At 36.5% G+C, this 16,829-nt stretch overlaps 1 pseudogene; it reads left to right on the top strand.

Moving 5' to 3' along the window:
• The first annotated feature begins 15,437 nt into the window (after positions 1–15,437).
• LOC146399001 (olfactory receptor 4P4-like) lies at positions 15,438–16,379 on the top strand (annotated as a pseudogene).
• The last annotated feature ends 450 nt before the right edge of the window (positions 16,380–16,829 follow it).

The following is a 16,829-nucleotide window of genomic DNA, read 5'->3' as shown; positions in this document are numbered from 1 at the left end:
GAATCTAATTTGTATCCACGAGTATGCAGGTTTGACCCCTGGCCTTGCTCAGTGGGTCATGGATATGGTATTAGCATGAGCTGTGGTGTAAGTCACACTTAAAATTCCTTATATGGAATGAGGAAATAGAGTAAATTTCCAAAGGAGAATTATGACAAATGTACCTTATTCAGGTTGTCAAGATTAAGATCTACAAGGACAATTCCTTTTATGAGAATATATACATACTTATATGATGTGATACAAATGGTACTTGATTTCTGTGGTCTTTCTTCTAATAACCCATAACCCCAGTCTAATCTTGAGCAAAATATCAGATTTCAGTGGAGGGGTTTTTACGTAAAATCTGACTGGTCCTCCTCAGAAATATCAAAGTCAACCTAGACAAAAAAAAAAAAAAAAAAAAATCAGAGAAAACATCACTATCTGTAGGAGCTCAAGAAAACTTAACAAATGAATAAAATGTGATTTCCTGGATCAGATTCTGCAGGTGAAAACTGCATTGGTAAAAATGAATGAGTCTGGTTAAAGTATTTTTTGATAGTGTAATCAGAGTTCCCATTGTGGCAGGGCAGAAATGAGTCCAACTGGTATCCATGAAGATGCAGGTTTGATCCCTGGCCTTGCTCAGTGGGTCAGGGATGTGGCATTACCATGAGCTGTGGTGTAAGTCATAGATTTGGATTGGATCACATGTTGCTGTGGCTGTGGTATCGGCTGGTAGCTTTAGCACTCATTTGAACTTCCAAATGCTGTGGGTACAGCAGTAAAAAGCAAAAAAAAAAGAACCAAAGAGTTAATAATGATGTTTAATTAGTTGTGACATATGCACCATACTAATATAATAACAAAGGAAACAATGTGGGGTATATGGAAATTCTCTGTGTTATTTTTTACAACCTACCTGTAAGTATAAACCAGTTATAAAATATAAAATTAATTTAAAAGAACAATTTAATTTATTATTGCTCACATTATTTCTGTTGTAGCATGCATCTGATACTACTTATTTGATTGCTGAATAATATTCTATTGTATGGATACCATTTTTTGTTTATCTATCCCTGTGCTGTTGGAGACTTTGGCTCCTTAGCCATTTTGACTGCTCTGAAAAACATTTTATGAATATGGGTTTACGCATATCTCTTTAAGTCCCTGTTTTCAGTTCTTTTTGGTTTATACCCAGAAGTGGAAATGCTGGATCATATTCTAATTTTATTTTTAACCTTTTGAGGAATGCCTCACTGACTTTCATAGTGGCTGCCCCATTTACAGCCTCAGGAACAGTGCACAAGTGTGATTAATGATGTTGGGCAACTTTTCATGTACTTATTGACCATTTGTACATCTTCCTTGGAAATACAACTATTCAAGTTGTTGGTCTACTTGTTAACTGGGATTTTACATGTTATTGCATTGTAAGAATTCCTGGATATTCTGAATATTTTCCTCTTATCAGATATTTGTGTTTCCTCCAATTCTGTGGTTTGCTTTTTCTCTCTTTTGATGCTGCCCTTTGATGCTTAGAAGCTTATAATTTTGATATCATCCAATTTACCTGTTCTTCTACTGTCAACTGTGTACTTGATGTCATATTTAAAGATTTATTGCTGAAGTTCCTATGATGGCTCAGTGGTTAATGGACCTGACTAGTATCCATGAGGATGTCGGTTACATCCCTGGCCTTGCTCAGTGGGTTAAGAATCTGGCATTGCCATGAGCCGTGGTGTAGGTTGCAGATGTGTCTCAGATCCCATGTTGCTATGGCTGTGGTCTAGGCCAGCAACTACAGCTCAAAATAGAACCCTTGCCTGGGAATCTACATATGCCATGGGTGTGCCTATAATGACAAAAGACAAAAACAAATTCATTGCCTAATCTAATGTCATGAATTATTTCCTCTAATTTTTCTACCAGTATTATATTTTTTCCTCTTATATTAAGTTTTGATCTATTTTGAGTTTATTGTGTATATGGTGTACTTTAAAGGTCCACCTTGATCTTTTGCATGTGGATATCTAGTTATGCCCACTCCATTTGTTGAAAAAACCATTCTTTCCCCCATTGAAGTTCTTAGCACTTCCATACAAAGACATTTGACCAATAGTATGATGGTATATTTCTTGGCTCTTTATTCTGTTGTTGTATATGCCTGTCTTTATGGTAGTACCACAGTTTTGAACACTATGTTTTGAAATCATGAAGGATGAAATCTCCAACTTTGATTTTTTGAAGTTACTTTGCTTGCAGGTTCCCTTGAGATTCTGCTAATTTTTCAGATGATTTTTCCAAATCTCCAAAAAGTGCCATTGGGGCTTTGACAGGGATTTTTTGAATCTGTATTGTTTTAGGTATTATTGATATCTTAAAATATTAAGTTTTATAGCACATGAAAATGTGATGTAATTTAGAACAAATAGTGATATTCATAGGGAGAGGTTTACTTTAAGGAACTGGCTCTTGTGATTATGGAAGCTGGCAAGTGCAAAATCTGAAGGACCAAAGTCCTGATTTGAGTCTAAAGGCCAGAAACTGCTGTATGCTAGTAGCAGACAATGTCCAAATTCAAGTTCATTGGCAGGAAGCTGTTATAGAATTAGGAAAGGCTAATTTGCCAGCATGCAGTCCTTCAGTAGAAAGGGCTGGTGTTTCAGCTTGAAGACACTCAGGCTGAAAATTTCTCTCCTACTCAGGGGAAGTCGTCCTTTTTTTACTTTCAGACTTTCTCCTGATTGGATGAGGACCACACACAGCACAGAGGACAACATTCTTTGCTCAGTCCACCAGTTAGAATATTAATTTTATTTATAAAAACTTCAAAGACACAACCCAAAGCAATGTTTTGGTAAATATATCTTTGCATCAGGTGGAATAGTCAACACCAAACACTGGCCATCACAAATCTATTTCATGTGATTTTAGTACCTATATGCACCACCTTTAATCATAGTTAATATCCAAATAAGGACAATACTGAGGTCATAATTCTACCTAACATGGCACAACTGTCCTGTGTACAAGTGAAAGTGCACCAAATCTTTCCCCTCAAAGGAGTTAGAGTCCTTGTTATCATAAAACTTTAAATACTGTGATGGAAATTACAATACTTAAGTACTGTGATAGAAAATCAACATCTTATTTTATGTGATATAGTAATAAGATAAATAATAAAACATGATATACATGTGTATGCATACCTATATAACATATATGTGGGTATTGGTATATATGTGTGTATATACACATAGCAATGTGTATAACACATACACAGGCATATTCATAAATTAAAGAGCACATAGATCATAGACATAGAACATGTAATTACATGTCTCATATCTGTAACTGGTCACATGGCTGTAACTGGTCTTTATAATGAATTCCTTCTTTTACACAAATATTTCGCATTCTCTGTGCATTCAGCAACACCTAAGTTGATGGTGATCTTTGCATGGTGGGGTGACACAAACTTTCATTGCTAAAAAGTCTGGGCTGTTAATAGTTCTGCCTGGATTGGGTTGTTGCAGTTCCTATGATTCTTAGTCATCATGTATGGTGATACTAAAAGTGGCTATATAGGAGTTTCTGTCTTCCAGACATAGTTTTCCTCATCACTGCTGCAAAGTAGTATTGTAATTTCCCCCTAGAGTCAAGATCAATCACTCCTACCTTCAAAGTTCCTCATTTTCCTGTTGATTCAGAGGCAGGAGTTTTCTAAAATTTTCAGGCAAAAAGCTTAAATTGCAGTTCAAGAGAAACTTGCTTTATTTCCTGGTAGCAGCACTTCTCCCTTTGGAACTAAAATCTCTAAACCAGCAGAGCATAACATCTCCCTGTTCCTGGGAACAGGAAGCATCATTTTTACTAATAGTTACTAAAAATAATCATGAATGGTACCACTTGCATTTTTATACTTAGCACTGTGAAACACAAATATTTTCATATATTTTGTCCTTTCAGAGAAGTATATAAATACACATTTTCGTCATTTTTTTTTGGTTACCAATTATTGTCATGTTCCTTCCATATCCCAGGACATCCAGCTAAATCAGTGGTCAAAAATCATGTATAAGTATATATTGCACATCTGGACATGTCTCTTTCCAAGCAAAGTCAAAAACCAGGTGCAATGCTTGAACTTGTACCCTTTGGGAGGATTTCCATTAATACTGACCTTTAGGAATCTTCCAGAATGGGGTTCAGCACTGTAGCTTTCCACTTTCAGGTTATTGTTTGTTTGTTTGTTTATTTATTTATTTATTTATTCTTAGAGTTGCACCTGTGGCATATGGAAGTTCTCTAGTTAGGGATAGAATCAGAGCTTCAGCTGGGGCCTACACCACACCAACAGGAATGACAGGTATGAGCCCCATCTGTGACATACATCAAATCCTTAATACACTGAGCAAGACAAGGGATCAAATCTGCATCCTCCTGGAGTTGGGTTCTTCACTCACTAAGCCACAAGAGGAACTCCTCCTCTTTCAGATTATACCTGATTATCACTGTGGAACTAACAGTATACAAGTCCTTAGTCTTTTCTTCCTCTTTCAACTAACTGTAGTCAACTCGTGGCTCCATAGGTACAGGCAGGGAGAGAGAAGGGAGTATTAGACAGGTCAGGACTGTGAGTATTTTGCCACATAACCATAAGTTTGCCTTCAGGTCTTACTTGGGCTGGTCCACTCGATGATGGGGCAGTGTTGTGCATGCCCAAATTTATGGATTTGATGGGTCAGATAAGAGCAAGTTCATGATGGGCAGCCCAGGTTATATGGTAAATTGGAAGCCCTAGCTGAGGCACTCAGAATCTACTAAAGTCCAATAACAGGCCAGGTGCTATTTATTAAAAGGAGAATATTTAACTGCAAAAGGTGGTAAGATTTGCTCCAAAATACTAAGTGCCTGCAGTGCAGTTTGCCTGTGGAGACCTGCCAAAGGCACTGGCATCCCCATCTGCCGTTAACATACCAAACAACATGGACCCACTGTATCAGAGAATCTTGCATGATATCCTGCAGAGATTTCCTTTCTTTTTTTCCTTTTCTTTGTGATCCATCACAGAGAAATTCAGGGATGCTGAGGGCTCTGCTACAAATTTACTTTTCATGATTGTGATGAAAACTGTGCATTCTGGGACCTCTAAGGGTCCCTGAGTTTATCTGCAATAACAAATTTATTCTGGTCTTCCAATCTCCTTATGCCTTTTTAATATCTTCCTCTACATTAAACTAAAGCAGGACTGACATTTCTAAGATGCTCACTGTGGGCCACCATTTGGTTCACATGTTAGCCACCAGCAACACATAAACTTTTAGAGACCATTTTATTTCCCCCAGTATCAATGTCGAAGTCAGAATCTCTTCTTAGTGAGTACCAATCAATAAATCAGGTCTGATCAAAATTTATAATTTTTCTACAATTATCCTGGATTTCTGTCTTATACATTAGAATACTCAGGTAGTTATTTGGGAGTGTAGTGCAACTTCCTAATGTATCACATTTTGTATCTCACTTATTTCTATTAAAGTATAGTTGATTTACAGTGTTGTGTCAATTTCTGGTGAACAGCATAGTTACCCAGCCATATAGAATTGTGTATGTGTGTATGTATATCTTCTTTTTGTCATACTATCTTCTATAATGTTCTATCTCAAGAGATCAGATATAGTTCCCTGTGCTGTGCAATAGGATATCATACACTATATAGTTATTTTTTGCTTTTTAGGGCAGTGCCTCTGGCCTATGGAAGTTCCCAGGCTAGGGGTCAAATTGGAGCTGCAGCTGTTGGACTCTGCCAGAGTCACAGCAACACCAGGTCTGAGGTGTGTCTGAAATCTACATCACAGCTCATTGCAATGCTGGATCATTAACACACTGAGCAATGCCAGTGATAGTAACTCACTGAGCCACAGTAGGAATTCCCTGTAGGACCTCACTTTTAGCAGATTCCTGGTACCTGTGTCTAGTTACAGAACTAGAAGAAAAGGGGATGAGTGCTATGGCTGTGTGTCCTGAGGAGAATCAGCATGGTCTTTCATGGCAACTGTTGCAGGGCAGGTCAGTTCATTACAGTTTCTTCAGGCAATGAAGAGTTAATCCTTCAGCCTGAGTGAGATGCCATGTCCACTGGGTGTGAAGAGGCCTTGTCCACTATCAAAGAATTTTCATCCTCTCTCTGTTACTTCTCAATTTCTTCACATATTTGGTGATAAAAGACAGAATTTAGATTTAATCCATGACTCTTTTTCTCATGTCTACATCTTATTTTCTTTCTTATAGCTCCAAAATATTTCTCCAACTCTTCTTTCTCTACATTTTAGTTTGGGTTTCCTAAATGCAGATGATGTGGTGGGATTTTTATGAAAGTAATTTATAAGGATAAGTGTTGAGGGAACTGACTATGATAGGGGAAAAAAAAGTATAATCTCCATTAGTTTGGCTCCAGCCTGGATATATAGGAACTCACACTTGTAGTACATATTACACTATTGCCCAGGTTTCACCCTTAGGCAAGGATACCAGTTCCTTTTACTCCATCTTCAGTCATCAATTGGACATTGGTAGACCTTCAGATAGTGAGCCTAGTCACCAAATGTGGCAGTTTTGATTATCTTTTGTGCAATTTTCTGGAAACAATGGGACCTGTGATCTGTTAGCAGCCCAGAAAAACAGCAGATAATCCTTGGAGCACTGGTCCATTGAATGAGATTTGACCAGGTGCAACAGTGTCCACAATATTCTCCATCATGTGGTACTACTGATTAATTACAATCACCTTCTTACTATGCTTTTTCTGTCCACCTTGTCCTCTTCAATTGATTTTCCATTCTGTAGCTAGAGTCATCATTCTATATCATTCTATATATTACTCAAATATAGCAGCATCGTTTGCTAGCTTAAAAAACCTTCCGAAATTTTCTTCACTCTACTTAGCTTTGAGCCCTTAACACAATTATGAGAGCCTTATTGGTCTTCCCTGTTCCAATCTCCCTATCTTCGTATTTTGATATTTACCCTAGCTAGCATGTTACCTGGAACACAATGCACATAACCCAAAAAAACAGTTGATTTGACAACCATAGCTGTATCAAGTTTATCAGGATTTCTGCATTTTTATTTTCACCTTATTGACTTGGTTATATATTCCATCTCCTAGGAATATCTTCATCTAACTGATGCCTATTCATTCTATTGACCTTTATATCCTTTGCATCCTATTTTTTATGTATTTTCACACTTGAGTCTGAATTCCCAGGACATTGTTTTGTGTCCCTCAAACATACTTTCGTAGCACACCATGCTTCTAATATCTTACTATTTATAACACTGTGTGATATTTCTTTGCTTTCTTTGGGAGAATCTCAGTGGTTCTAAGCTCTGTGAAGAAATAATTCACATTACTCTTTACTCACCCCTGAAGCCCTGGTGATTATTAATGTACTTGATACATTCTGTGGGTTCAAGAATATCTGTTGCTTAATGAATGAGGAAAGGGGAAAAATGAATGAAATATATTTACCCTGAAAATGCTTTGAGTGTAGCAGAAGCTACAGATTTTTAAAAACACCTTTTCATAATTAAATGTTACCAAAATGCAAGCTACTTAAAAGGCAAATGGAACAAAAAACACCCAACATTCAGAAAATGATGAAATGTTGGTAAAAGCAAGGAGAATACCAAAGTAAACTCTTTGTTCATCTGATAAAATACTTCATTTCTATTTCTTTATTTTTCCCACTTTAAACAAGAGTAAAAAGAAATGTGGTTTCCCAAAGAAATACAACTAGAATTCTCATGGTTTGAAGGAGATAAAGGCAGAAAAAAAATGTCCTAACATCATTCTTACTTTTTCTACTCTATGTTTTATTAAAGGCATGCATCATCCTTATATATTTATTTATCCATTCAATATTTATAAGATACTGTGCCAGCAATTGCATAGCAAATATTATGGCACTGGTAGAAACTGTTGTTAGCAGGTAGGGGACTTCTTTATAAATTATGACAATTTCTTTAATAAATTGAAATTCCCATTTGTCATTAAAATATACTTTGAAACATGTCTCATATATTTTCAGCATAAGACATTTATGCAATTAATACAATAGGATTCAGAATGCAACAAAGAATGTTGAAAACATGGTATAATATTTATTACTCCTTTTTTATTACTCAAATGAATTTATCACATCTGTAGGTGTATAATGATCATAACAATCCAATTTCACAGGATTTCTATCCCACAACCCAAGCACATCCCCCTACCCCACAAACTCTCTCCTCCAGAGACCATAAGTTTTTCAGTGTCTGTGGGTCAGCATCTGTTCTGCAAAAAGTTCAGTCTGTCCTTTTTTCAGATTCTACATGTCAGTGAAAGCATTGGATGTTGGTGTCTCATTGTATGGCTGACTTCACCTAGCATGATAATTTCTAGGTCCATCCATGTTGCTAAAAATGCTGGTGTTTCATTCCTTTTAATGGCTGAGTGATATTCCATTGTGTATATGTACCACTTCTTCTTGATCCACTCCTCTGTTGATGGACATTTAGGTTGTTTCCATGTCTTGGCTATTTTAAATAGTGCTGCAATGAACATCGGAGTACATGTGTCTTTGTGAGTTGTGGTTTCCTTGGATAGCTGCCCAGGAGTGGGACTTCTGGATCGAATGGTAGTTCTATTTGTATTTTTCTGAGGAATCTCCATACTGTGTTCCACAGTGGTTGCACTAGTTTACAATTCCACCATCAGTGCAATAGGGTCCCTTATTCTCAAAACTCTCTCCAGCACTTATTGTTTGTAGAATTGTTGGTAATGGCCAAACTGGCTGGTGTAAGGTGGTACCTCCTAGTGGTTTTGATTTGCATTTCTCTAATAATGAGTGATGTTGAACATCTTTTCATGTGTTTTTTGGCCAAACATATGTCTTCTTTGGAGAACTGTCTGTTTAGATCTTCTGCCCATTTTTGGATGGGGTTATTTGTTTTTTGGTATGGAGCTGCAGGAGATGTTTATAAATTTTGGAGATGAATCCCTTGTCACTTGAATCACGTGCAAAGATTTTCGCACATTTTGTGGGTTGTCTTTTCATTTTGTTTAGGGTTTCCTTTTCTGCGCAGAAACTTTGAAGTTTTATTGGGTCCCATTTGTTTATTTTTGATTTTACTGTCAATAATCTAAGAGGTGGATCTGAGAAGATGTTTCTGTTGTTTAAGTCAGAGAGTGTTTGCCCTATGGTTTCCTATAAGAGTTTGATAGTGTCTGGTCTTATATCTAGGTCTTTAATCCATTTTGAGTTGATGCTTGTGTATGGTGTTATGGAGTGCTCTAATTTCATTCTTTTCCATGTGGTTGTCCAGTTTTCCCAGCACCACTTATTGAACAAGCTGTCCTTTCTCCATTATATATTTAAACCATGATTTAAAAATTTCCAACAAACAAAAGCTCAGGAGCAGATGGCTTCACAGGTGAATTCTATCAAGCATTTAGAGAAGAGCTAACACCTATCCTGAAACTACTCCAAAAAATTGCAGAGGAAGCGATACTCCCAAACTCATTCCATGAGGCCACCATCACCCTGATACCAAAACCAGAAAGATACCACAAAAAAGGAAAACTACAGGCAAATTTCACTGATGAACATTGATGCAAAAATCCTCACCAAAATCCTAGCAAACCACATCCAATAATACATTAAAAGGGTTGTACATCATGATCATTTTGGATTTATCCCAGGAATGCAAATGTTCTTCAATATCTGCAAAACAATCCATGTGATACACCACAGTAAGAAACTGAAGAAGAAAAACCATATAATCTTCTCAAAAGACGTGGAAAAATCTTTTGACAAAATCCAACACCTATTTCTGATAAAAACACTTCAGAAAGTGGGCATAGAGGAGACCTTCCTCAACATAATAAAGTCCATATATGTCAAAGCCATAGCGAACATCATTCTCAATGGTGAAAAGTTGAAAGAATTCCTGCTGAGATTGGGAACAAGACAAGGATGTCTACTCTCACCATTACTCTTCAACATAATTTTGGAAGTCCTAGCCACAGCAATCAGAGAAGAAAAAGAAATAAAAGGAATCCAAATTGGAAAGGAAGAAGTAAAGCTATCACTATTTGCAGATGACATGATACTATACCTAGAGAATCCTAAAGGCTCTACCAGAAAACTGTTAGAGCTCATCCATGAATTTGGCAAAGTCACAGGATACAAAATTAATGCACAGAATTCGATGGCATTTCTATACACTAACAGTGAAAGGCAGAAAGAAAAATTATGGAAGCAATCCCATTTACCATCACATCCAAAAGAATAAAATACCTAGGAGTAAACCTACCTAAAGAGACAAAAGACATGTACTCTGAAAACTGTAAGCCACTGATGAAAGAAATCAAAGATGAAACAAATAGATGGAAAGATATACCATGCTAGTGGATTGGAAGAGCTAATATTATCAAAATGACTATACTACTTAATGTAATATACATATTCATTACTTACTTCTTTTTTTTTTTTTTTTTTTTGTCTTTTTGCCATTTCTTGGGCCGCTCCCACGGCATATGGAGGTTCCCAGCCTAGAGGTCGAATCGGAGCTATAGCCACTGGCCTACGCCAGAACCTCAGCAACGCAGGATCCGAGCCTCATCTGCAACCTACACCACAGCTCACGGCAACGCCGGATCTTTAACCCACTGAGCAAGGGCAGGGACCAAACCTGCAACCTCATGGTTCCTAGTCAGATTCGTTAACCACTGCACCACGATGGGAACTCCCATTACTTACTTCTTAAAAGTTAAATATCCCATTGTTTTTATATTCCTAGAGTGGTTTCACATCACACTTTCTTACGGTTAACATATTACCATCAACTATGATATATAAAATGAGCAGAGTTTTTTATGAAAACTATTAGAATTTACATACGATGAAATAATATGTCTAGTCTATGCAATAATATATATTTAGCATATAATATATATTAAACATAACAACATACATATGTATTTTATATACTATGTATTTATCTTTCTCTTGCTCTTTCTTGCTCTGTGTGTATGTGTGTGTGTATTCAGTATTCTGATTTGGAGTTTTATTTTTTTGTTTTTTTTCCCTCATCTGTAAGATGGGGATTGTAGCAGTGCCTACCTACCTCTATGGATTGTCTTAGAGATTACTTGCTTAATAGCAATATGTTTTGTATTTCTTTATTTTTTATTAAAATGAAAGCTTATGAATCTATATACATTAATGAGTATGGTAAAATTAAGCTCCAATTTTGCCAGGGTCCAACCCCAGCAGCCAGGAGGCGATGAGCAGGAGGAGGGGCTACAAACAGGTGTGGAAAGAATTGGAGCCAACTCCCTCAGCAAGTGCTGCAGATGACCTGTTTATTGAAAGGAGAGCATCGACTTTTATATGTTTTACTCTTGTGCATGATTATACAAAACAACAATATGTGCTAATTTATTATTCCAAACTATTCTTTTAGTTTTAGATTTTAAATAAAGATTACATAGAAAATATGTACAAACTGTACTTTTATTCTTAGAAAATAAATGTTTAGCAAGCAGAATAATAGGTATCTACTTTTTCATTAACAATGATTTGGCATAAGATGATAGATATTCTTGTCTCAAGATACCTATTGTGCTCCTATAGCAGGCATGAACAGCCATTAATGGGGAGTGGGGTATTCACACATGGCTTGCTTTTGAGGTCAGGCTGACCTCAGACCATTAGCAGGTTGTGGGAACATAAACTGTCTTAAATACACCTTATCTATATAGAAATCTTTATTAATTATCATGTCTATATATCAAAGAATCTTGCCAATTATAATAATAATTTCCACCTACTGGGTCCCAACAGGTAGTGTTTAATGTAGAAAAATATCTCACCTTAAAGTAGCCACAATTGTTGGGCCATGGGCAACACCCAAACCACACCCTAATCTGTCTCCATGGGGATGGACCAAAGTCCAACAAAAATCCCCAGGCTTACATGACAGTTCTGCATAATATTTACTATTACTCCACTGAAGGGAAACTTCCCATTCTTAGGAAAGTTCTTTATGCATAGTTCAATTGTTTTCAACCTATTTGACAAGGGCTTAGGTTTATAAGTAGGTAGTGGCCCATACTTGGGTGGAAGCTCAGGAATTTGAGAAGGTTCCCATTTTATGAGCCAAGAATGACTCACAACACACATAAACATCAGACAGGAAAGAAGCACAAGAATAGAAGAGGAAATCATATTTCTGGAATTTTTACTAAACAGGATCAGCTAGGGGGTTCTTCGAAACTGCTTTGCAGATTCAGTTTCTTCAGCCTCTGCTGTAGCTTTGCTTACAGTTAGGCCTCATGCAGGATTATTCTTCTTAGCTACTTTGTGGCTCCCAGCACAATTTGATAAGTGTTCCAAATATTCCAAGATTTATCCTGGGCTAGATTTTTCTTACTTTTCTTGTACTCATTTTTTTTCCTTTCCTTGCAGAATCTTTGATTTATGGCAGTAATTATTCCTCTTTATATCACAGACATTCTTTGCTAAGATCATCAACAATAAGCTTTTGACTTTTGTATCAGTTGAATAAATATTAGGCACAATGAACATTTTATTCATCACTTAAAATAGCTTCCCTACTACAAAGTTCCTAATAGAATTTTTCATTTGGGCGTTTCTCATAGTATATATTAAAGGATCTAACATGGAAGTTATCAGAGTGTAGAGCATGGAACTGCTTTATCATTAGGTAAAGTAGCCACAGGTCTCAGGTATACAAATATGCAGGGCATAAAAATAGGACAAACACTATGAAACGCGAGACACAGGTAGAGAGAATTTTCTACCTTGCCTCCATGGTCTTTGTCCTTGGAGCATGCAGGATGGCCACACAGAAACCAGTCAAGAGGAGGAAGTTTAATATACCTATAAATCCACTGCTAAGAGCAATAAAGAGCACTATTGTGGGTATCAGTGTGGGCAAGTTTGTGCAAAGGGTTCAGATCACACATAAAATGACCTATGATTTTAGGACTGCAAAAGGGTAATCTGATTATGAAGAGGGCCTGGATAACCCCATGAAGAAAGCCTCCCACCCACATCACTCCCACTAGTGGACCACATAGCTGCTAATTCATGATGGTTGCATAGTGCAAGGGCAATTACTACAGATAGCCCAATACTAGGGTTTCTACATGGATTTATCCAGACCCTCTTCATAGTCAGCCCCAACAACACAGGATCCAAGCCACACATCTGTGACCTACATCACAGCTCACAGAAACACCAGATCCTTAGCCCCCTGAGCCAGACCAGGGATTGAACCTATAACCTCATGGATGGATACTGGTTGGATTCATTAACTGCTGAGCCACAATGGGAACTTCCCAATAACTTTATAGTATCTAATAAATATACTTTTAGTAATTGATTTCCATGGACATGGCCTGATAGCATCCTGTGTGGGTGGTATTATTTCACCCATTTTGCAAATGAGAAACCATCTCAAAGACCAAAATTGATAATAATATTAATTATAATATAAACAAAAATTCATGAATAATTTTTGTGCTCCAAGTGTATTTGCAAATCATCATTGAAGCCTGTAAAATGATTAATACTATCATTTTACACATCAGTAAATAGAAACATATAAAAGTGGAGGATCCTGCCCAAGATCTAGCAGATAATAAAGATCAAGAACATAAATTAGATCTAATAAAAATCAGAGCAAGATTAGATTAGATTATAATTTTTACCATTTTTCTCCAAATTCTTAGTACATGTCCTTTATTGCTATGTTATAGTACATGTTAAGCTAGTAAATTCTTTTTGAAATGACCATAATAATTATGAATACTTAATAATACTTCAGAGTCAAGTATATATAAAACAATTTCATGAACAGACACAAAAATACATATATACATGTACACACACAGTATAACATATTGTAACTCCACATTCGTGTCACTTGGCATTACTCTTTTAGTTATTCTAGGAGGTATGCTGGTAACTGTAATTCATATGCATATGCTTTTGGTCATGTTGAGAAAATTTATCCTTTCCTTCATTTTCCAAAATATTTTTTTAAAATAAATCTAACTTGAAATTTATCAGTGGAAGAATGTAGCCACTTCAATAAATGGTGCTGAGAAAACTGGAAAGTTACATGTCAAAGAAAGTAGAACACTGACCCCATCAACAAAAATAAACTCAAAAAGGATTAAAGACCTAAATATGAGGCCAGATACTATAAAACACCTAGAGAAATACACAGTCAGAATACTCTTTGACATAAAATCAAGCAACATCTTGTTTGATCCACCTCCTAGTATAATAACAATAAGGACACAAATAAACAAATGGGACTTAATCAAACCAAAAGCTTTTGCACAACAAAGGAGACCATTTAAAAAAGGAAAATATGACTGCAGATCAGGAGTAAATGCAACAGACAAGGGCCTGATCTCCAAAATATACAAACAACTCATGCAACTCAACAACAGCAAAAAACAAAAAACCCAACTGAAAACTGGGCATAAGACCTAAATAGACATTTCTCCAAAGAAGAGATATGGATAACCAAGAGGCATATGAAAAGAATGCTCAATGTCACTAATTATTAGAGAAAAACAAATAAAACTCCAATGAGGTACCACCTCACACCAGTCAGAATGACCATCATTAATAAGGCAACAAATAATAAATGCTGGAGAGGGTGTAGAGAAAAATGTACCCTCCTCTACTGTTGGTAGGGATGTAAATTGGTACAACCACTAAGGAAAACAGTATGGAGGTACCTCAGGAAACTAAATATAGAACTATCATATGATCCAGCAATCCCACTGCTGGGCCTATCTCCAGAAAAAACTTTCCTTGAAAAAGATACGTGCACCCATATTTTCATAGAAGCACTATTCACAATAGCCAAGAGAGGGGCTTAAAGTTTCACAGGTAGTTAACAGAAGAAGGATATCAGACCCCATGTTCTTTATAGAGGTGGAAAAGATCAGTAGTACTTTTGGCCAGTAGATGATGTAGCATAACTTTTCAAAGCATAGAAAATGGCATAAAATACAAGTTTGTACCTTAGGTTGATACTTAATATCTTAGTGATTTTGTGGGATTAACTTTTTCTAATTCCTCACATGTAAAATGAGTATCAAAAATATCTATTCATGCAAAAGAGTTACAAAAGTTCCAGACCTAAAATACACTTTCCCTAAATTTCACTTGAAATATGACAATGTTAATATAAAAAAGATTTTAAAAATTACATATGAAATAAATTTGTATAACCTACCTCTTTCTAAATGTATAAATACTCTGAACCTTCAAAAGTTCTATTAAAGATGTATCATGTTCAGTGTCATTTCAGATGAATTAAATTTCTGTTGTTTATGCTGGATACACCCCAGCCTCATGGAAAATCAGAACAATGTCACAGAATTTGTATTTATGAGGCTGTGGGGAAATAAGCAAACAGAGCTACTGTTCCTTTTCTTGTTCCTGCTATGTTACCTGACAGTGTTAATGGGAAACTATGTCATCTTAATGGGAAACAGCATAATCTTACAATCACCCACAGCCATCTACTCCAATAACCAATGTAATACTTTCTCTGATACCTTCCTTCAAGGACCTCAACTACACCTCCATCATGGCCCCCAGGATAATCAGGGACATAGCTGAAGCAAGAAAAAATATTTCTTATAACAATGGCATGACCCAGCTCTTCAGTGCCTTCTTGATGGCAGGTGTGGAAATACTCATCTTGGTATACATGGCTTTGACCACTGTGTTGCAGTTGTCAAGCCCCTACAGTACATGGTCATCATGAACAAGCAGAGATGCACTGTGTTGGTCATCATGGCCCAAGCTGTGTGTTTTGGATGCTCTATTGTTCTACTGGTGGTGATACTCAGTTTACCCTTCTATTATCCTAATCAAATAGATCCCTACCTATGTGATGTGAAGTCATTTTTGAAACTAGTATGCATTAATAATCATCTTGTGAATGTCTTAATGATTGCAAATGCAGGGGTGGTGGTGGTGGTTGTTTTTCTTGCACCAGTAGTTTCTAATATAACCATGTTAGGTAATCTTAGTACACGCTCCTCACTGGGGTGACAGAAAGCCCTCTAAACATGTAGTTCTCACACAATGGTTGTGGTTTTATTCTTTGTTCCTTGTATCCACATTTATGTTCTACCTGCTGGGAATGAAAACAAGGATAAGGAAATCTCCATGATTTCTACTATGATATCTCCTGTGCTGAATCTTCGCATCTATACTCTGAGAAATGAGATGAAAATTGCCATGGAGAAGGTATGGTCTAAAATAGCACACTCATAATTGAAGTAAATTAGATGGTATTCATTGCACTTTTGATCGGTGTCTCCAGAGTATTTATTATTTGAGATAGAAAACATTTATGCTTTTTTAGGGAAGTTGGACAAAAAAAATAAAACACTGTTGTTCAGATTGCAGTTTGCACTTTTAAGATTCCAGCTAGGTTCTGGGTGTGATCCCATGGATCTGAGGCATATAGAAATGTCCTTCTAAAGCACATTTCTGATCATATCAGAGCTCTGTCGAAAAATTGCTGTGGAACCCTATTTTGCTTGAAATAAAATCCAGCCTCCTAAATTGTTTATCAAATATCTTCCTAAATTGGTCCAAGTTGAAATTACTCATTGTAGAAGTCACAGGATTGGTATTATTAAACACCACCTGCATAAATTACTGTAGTAGGCTTTGTGGTCAGGGAGACCTGGGTGACTACTGACTCAGAGTATTGGAAATTTGCTTTAT

Source organism: Sus scrofa, chromosome 10 (genome assembly GCF_054392235.1).
Source record: "Sus scrofa isolate SSC_HxYL_T2T_F1_AM1 chromosome 10, Sscrofa_HxYL_maternal_Yorkshire_Landrace_v2.0, whole genome shotgun sequence".
In the NCBI taxonomy this organism is placed as follows: domain Eukaryota; kingdom Metazoa; phylum Chordata; class Mammalia; order Artiodactyla; family Suidae; genus Sus; species Sus scrofa.
Note: the sequence above shows the minus strand (reverse complement) of the source record. Positions and strands in the feature narration are given on the sequence as shown.